The 6,000-nt window shown below is 46.4% G+C and overlaps 1 protein-coding gene across 7 annotated transcripts in view; it reads left to right on the top strand.

Annotated features, from left to right (window-relative positions):
• The first annotated feature begins 337 nt into the window (after window positions 1-337).
• plekha6 (pleckstrin homology domain containing, family A member 6) overlaps window positions 338-6,000 on the top strand; it is a 66,147-nt gene continuing 60,484 nt past the window's right edge. For 2 of the 7 annotated variants that reach the window (XM_071473126.1, XM_071473121.1), the window contains exon 1: window positions 339-473. The gene's annotated coding sequence lies outside the window, so the exon portion shown is untranslated. Of the gene's footprint in view, window positions 474-6,000 lie in introns of all 7 variants that reach the window. The other 5 variants (XM_071473125.1, XM_071473124.1, XM_071473123.1 and 2 more) reach the window with 4 other exon arrangements.

Below are 6,000 nucleotides of genomic sequence, written 5' to 3'. Positions count from 1 at the left end.
GCCCAGGGAGGGGTTCAGACCAGCACACAGTCCTCACATCTTATTGGCTCACGCCTCCTCTCCGTCTATCCGTCACTGATGAAAAGGGGGAATTGAGCAGCACTGTGATGTCGCCCCCCTCTACCCATTCACTCGTGTCCTCTCCCTGCCTCCCTCTCTCCTTGCTTTCATCTCCTCTGCTCGCTCTGTGACTGACGGTGGATGGCTGGTCATGTGATCTTGTAATACCCAGGGATTTTCTTCCAGGCATGCTCTGTAGCCTCCTCTCCTCCCTCTGTCCATCCCAGAGATTGCCTATTATTGTGCTGCATCCAGCCGCTCACTGGGCTCCTTTCTGAGGATCTATTGTTAGCTGGTGGTGACGTTCACCATGGTTCTTACTGAGGGCTGAGTGCTGTCATCACACACACACACACTGGAGTACATGGTAACACACTGCAGCAGGGACGTGGCAGGATTTCTACATGTGACTGGTAGGTGACAGGCGTCTGTGTGTGTGTGTGTGTTTGTGTGTGTGTATGTGTGTGTGTGTGTGTGTGTGTGTGTGTGTGTTTTGCTGTCGAGCTTATTTAACCACACCTCCTATCTGTCATTATTTTTTAGCACTAAAGGGATCCACACTACACTGCGTATTCTAGCATAAATACAGAATGGTTGCTTGTGTGTGTGTGTGTGTGTGTGTGTGTGTGGGGGGTGTCAGGAGTAAATGAATCACGGCTCCCCCCTGTGCAGCTCTGCTGTGACGGTGATCATTCTATCAATCAGTGATTAAATGGTTATTGATGTGTTGGTTGTGTATTTGTGTGTCGTCCACCTGTGTGTATTTACTCTGCACTCACTGTTCATTCAGTTGTTTCTGCACAGTGAGCGACATAGATCAGACTCACACCATCAGTGTTAAACAGCACCTCACTGTTTACATCATAACATAGAGGGATTTGGGGATGGACAGCAGCCAACACACCATCAATGGCTGCCACCTTAGCTGATGGTCATTGGCAGCTCGTCTCTCAGTGTCAACATGGCAACTACAGTGCAGGCAAACTTGAAACTTGTGATGTTGCTATCCACACACATCTGACCCTAGTTCAGCAAAAACACAGATATGGACTGTATAGTCTAGACCACTACACAGGACGGAGGTCCAGGTCTTCCTGCCTCCAGGTGCCAACGACAGGGAAGGATGCTGCTCTTACCTGAGACCCAGGGAGCTTGACCAGCAGGTGTGGATTAGCTGGGCTGCAGGTATGGACTGGGTGCTTGGCTACAGGTGTGGCCTGGCTGGGCTGCATATGTGGACTGGCTGGGCTGCAGATGTGGACTGGGTACTGGGCTGCAGGTGTGGACTGGGTGCTGGGCTGCAGATGTGGACTGGGTGCTGGGCTGCAGGTGTGGACTGGGTGCTGGGCTACAGATGTGGACTGGGTGCAGGGCTGCAGGTGTGGACTGGGTACTGGGCTACAGATGTGGACTGGTGTCCTCTCTGCAGACGGAAGCTGAACCACAACAGTTCAGGGATGAAGGTTAAAGTTCACAGTCCATCACAGCCTCAGCAGAATAGCAGCAAACTCCTCTCCTCTTCCTCTAATACAACTGCTCTCATCAATAACTGTCTATTGATCTTATTGATCTAGTACTTTATTGATTTATTGGTTCTTTTTTACTGTGCAAAAATAAATAAATACATCAAACCTGCAGGAGAACCAGTTGAAAACATCACCTGTCTGCAGATGTGGACTTGTTGAACAGCTGCTTTGATAAATGACCTTTTCACTCTCCGGGGTATATTGCACTGACAGTGATGAGTACAGTTGTTGTCAGCATTAGAGTAATGAGCAGGTGCACCACCTATCCTCTCTCTCCTGGCCTGCCCTGTGTGTGGAGCAGGAGCTTAGCCATAGCTGCTAGCGCTGCTGTAAATTACACTGAGCCACATTTCTGTTGCTCTAATCTCACTCTGGATTCAAGTCAAGAAAAGTGACTCTTGATTATAATGTTGTTTGAAACAGAACAGGCTGTAAAATCCTCTGCACTGATTCATATTTTGCTGAACATGTTTTCATAAAAACTGGTCTGAAGCTCATCTACTCTGACTTCCTGATGGAGAAACCTGGATCAGGCCTTGGCCCCGCCCACCACCTGCCTGCTCCAGGTGTCCAGGTGAAAGAGCAGAGAGTATGAAGATGGTTAGAGGAGGAAACATCAGAGAGACTCAGCCTCATGTTGGAGCCTCAGTCAGACCCAGACTCAGATGAGGAGTCTGTTGAGACCAGAATCAGAGACTAGCAGACGTAACAGAATGGTTAGCATAGTTAGCATCTTTTATATGTTTGATATTGTTTTTTAGTTTGTAACTGGCAGTGGCTGACACAGTGTTGGTTGTTGTGCTAATGCAAACTCTGGCTCTCTGTATTGACAAGATGTCAGGTGTATTTAGCCCCACCTCCTGTCCCCACAAGTTGACAGGATTGGTTCTTTAGGTTCTATGACGTATGAATCCCTGGCTGGCTGAATCTGTTTTTATGAGACTGTCATTGGTTCACTGCAGTCCAAGGTGGAAACACTCAGTCATGGTGTCGACTGATAATTTCACTCATCATATGTCTTTGTTATATGAAAACATCATGTGGACATTAATGAGGTGAAACACCTGATATTCGTCTGAGGGTCATAAAGCTTTTAGTAATGTGTGCCAGTTTAAATTTACTTACAATCAGTTGAACCAGCAGCATCAGCCTGAGCCAGGAAGCAGCACTAAGGTTGGTCTGTGACTCTTCACAGGAGGAATAAACTTACATATTGAATGAATGAGGACCTGCTGTGTGTTTCTGTGACAACAATTCTTTATTTACAGTGCAGACAAGTAGTAGTAGTAGTAGTGGTAGTAGAAATAGTAGTGGACATAAAATTAAGGTTTTCCTAATTAGAGTTCAGATATCAACATGAAGTGTATTTACAACTTTCCAAAATCACTTGATGATTGCATCACTGTCCACAGATTATACAGGTGATACTGTGTCCAGTCAGAACACAGGTAAATAAATGCAGATGTGCCATGTCTGAATTTATTGGTTGTATTAACTCTGTCATGTCAATGTATTAACTGAAGGTGTGATCAAAAGAAACGTACAATAGATCTGACTGAACACAGACACAGCTTTGACCAAAGAGGTGAGCAGACAGAGAGTCCTGCACCTTTAAACAGCCTCCACCTCTTAAACCCTCAGTGGATCAGCAGCCAGGGCTGCTCCTCTCCTGATGAGACTGGTGCTGAAACACTTTTTATTTTGCAGCCACAGTGGAATGATAAGTCAGAGTGCAGGTACATAAACATGCAGACAGACAGGTCCTCCTGTAGGTGTGTCTGCAGGTCATGTGATGAGCTGCTGTGCTGGAAGCCACATGGCAGCATTAAGATAATCCAGGCCAATTCCCTCCAATCCTCCAGCAGAGCTGTTTAGAGCCAAAGCAGGATGAGGAGGCTTTGATTCAGGTTTCAGCTGCACAGTGTGTGTGTGTGTGTGTGTGTGTGTGTGTGTGTGTGTGTGTTAATAAGAGGAGGACAGAAAGGATGAAGATGCAGCCTCAGAGAGAGACTGTGTTGTGGTTTTCTATATAAAGCTCATTTGTGTTTCAGTGGTGACAACATGTATCCTAATGCACGCACACACACACACACACACACACACACACACACACACACACACACACACACACACACACACACACACAAACATGCCATTCTCCTTCTGACCACCAGATGTCCCCGGAATTCCTGCCTCTATCCACCTGCTCTTCCTCACCCACACACCTGATCCCAGTTCTCTCATGATCATCATCATCATCATCATCAGTGTTTCCTCCAGCTCTGTCTCCGTCACTGTCAGCTCCACCTCTGTTCATCTCCACCTGTCGGCCATCTTGTCCTCTCGTCTGACTGAAAGCCTGTTTTCACCTATTCACAGCTCCTCCATGTCTGTGTGTGCGTGTGTGTGTGTGTGTGTGTCTGACAGAGTGAGGGCTCTAACACTCTCCTTACTGTGTCTGGGGATAGCGTGTGCCACAGATTAAGTACACACTTAATCCATATGTTGAATGAGTGTGTGTGTGTGTGTGTGTCAAGTCACAGAATGAAACAGTTAAAACTCAGAGGTGAAGAGACACTGAGGTGTGTTCTGTTTTAATTTGCTAATGGCTGCTTACACGCGCGCGCGCACAAACACACACACACACACACACACACACACACACACATCCTTCGCAGCCATGGCAACAGCCATAATAATGGGGCAGCCCCTTGGCAGAGAAAGAAAAGGAGGGACAAAGGATGTGTGGAGGAGGGTGGAGGCAGAGATGGGAGGAGCTGTGCAGGAGGGAGGGAGTGATGTCAGGAAAAGATCACGCACCACAGACCTGGTTCAGCCTCAGGCTTCAGGTGGGCTTGTTTCTGTGGGTCCCAGCTCCATGTGGTTCGTCTGGTGACGGAAGTTAATAACACAGCAGTGATGACAACACCACCCTAACAATACCTGGATGTGTCAGTCTTGTTATTATTATATTTCCTACAGTTCATCAGTTCTTTATTGTTATTGTGATCTAGAGCAACGAGGAATGTTCTCACTGCCTCAGTGATAAGAGGGAAGAAAATTAATTAAAAACACATTGTACTAATAGGCAGGAGACCATGATGATGTGGATCCTGTAACAGTGAAGAACACAGAGTTCACTGAAGGAGAGCATCACTGCTGGTCTACAGTGTCACCACATCTACCCCAGGGGGTTACTGTCCACGATAACTGAGATTAGACTGTGGTTTAATCCCTAAAGTTGGTCTCTCTAATGAGAACTGGCCTCTCTAATCAGAACTGGTCTCTGTTCCTGAGAGCTGGTCTCTGATAATGAGAACTGTTCTCTGTAAAGATAACTGGTTTCTATAATGAGAAATGGTCTGAGCTCAGTTCCACAGCTTGGTTACAACAGCATCTGTACTTCAACCTTCCCAGTAGGCACAGTGGTGTCGGTGGTGACCTCTCAGACTTCAGAGATGAGAGGATGACATAAGAAGACCCCGAGGGCGCCTGATCACGGCCTCATTCAGCATCTTACATTGGGCAGAGGAGGGCCTTCCTCAGGATGAGGACTGTTTATTTGGCTCCATAGTGGGATAGCCAGCTGGCCGAACCGGGCCTGACTTTGGAGAGGGGTCCAGATCAGGATTCAGTTGACTGGTGGTTCAGTGTGGAGCTGGAAGAGATAGAGGACAAGTGGAGGGGTCCCTCAGAACTGTCTTCTGTAAAGCAGCACTGGGCTCGGTAAATCCGTTTGTAACTAATCAGAAGTGAGTCCTTCCTCCTCTTTATCCTCTTTAAGGTCATTGATCTTCTTGTTTGCTCTCTTGAATCCTCACAGTCCTCACCGTCCCCACAGTCCCCACAGTCCAGAGTTGGCATCATTGTAAAATACCAGAATATGATATTGTGAAAACTTTACTAAGAGGACCCAGCAGATCCAGCTACCAGGCTAAAACAAAATTGTCTTCCAGTTGCTCAATTCACTCCAGAGCCAGCGGCGAATATCTGAAATGTTTTGCCTTAGTTAAAAACACATAAATTAAAAAGACAAATATCTAAAAAGCACATCTAAGATTATTTTTTAAAAACTGGATAAAATGTCAGGTATGATGGAGCCTGTGGCTCAGAGAAGACAGAACACTCAGTGTCTACAAAGAAATCAATTTTAGGTTGGATTCAGACAACAGCAGCTCTGTTGTTCAGGTTAGTGACAGACTATGGTTTAGATTAAATGTAAATGAACAGGTTGTGAAGTGTTTCTGTGTTAAACCATACCAGGATCTTAAACCTGGACAAGGAACCATGAGGGGTTTAAACTGCAGCAGCTGCAACAAACTGATGTTTCACTGAGAGCTGGGACACTGAGGGAAAACAAATAAAATATGTTCTCAGAGACTTTTACCACTGACCAGACACTTTAATGAACAAC

This window comes from Trachinotus anak, unplaced genomic scaffold (assembly GCF_046630095.1).
Source record: "Trachinotus anak isolate AG129_WGS33_773 ecotype Australia unplaced genomic scaffold, CSIRO_AGI_Tana_v1 ptg000045l, whole genome shotgun sequence".
NCBI classification, from domain to species: Eukaryota; Metazoa; Chordata; class Actinopteri; order Carangiformes; family Carangidae; genus Trachinotus; species Trachinotus anak.
Note: the sequence above shows the minus strand (reverse complement) of the source record. Positions and strands in the feature narration are given on the sequence as shown.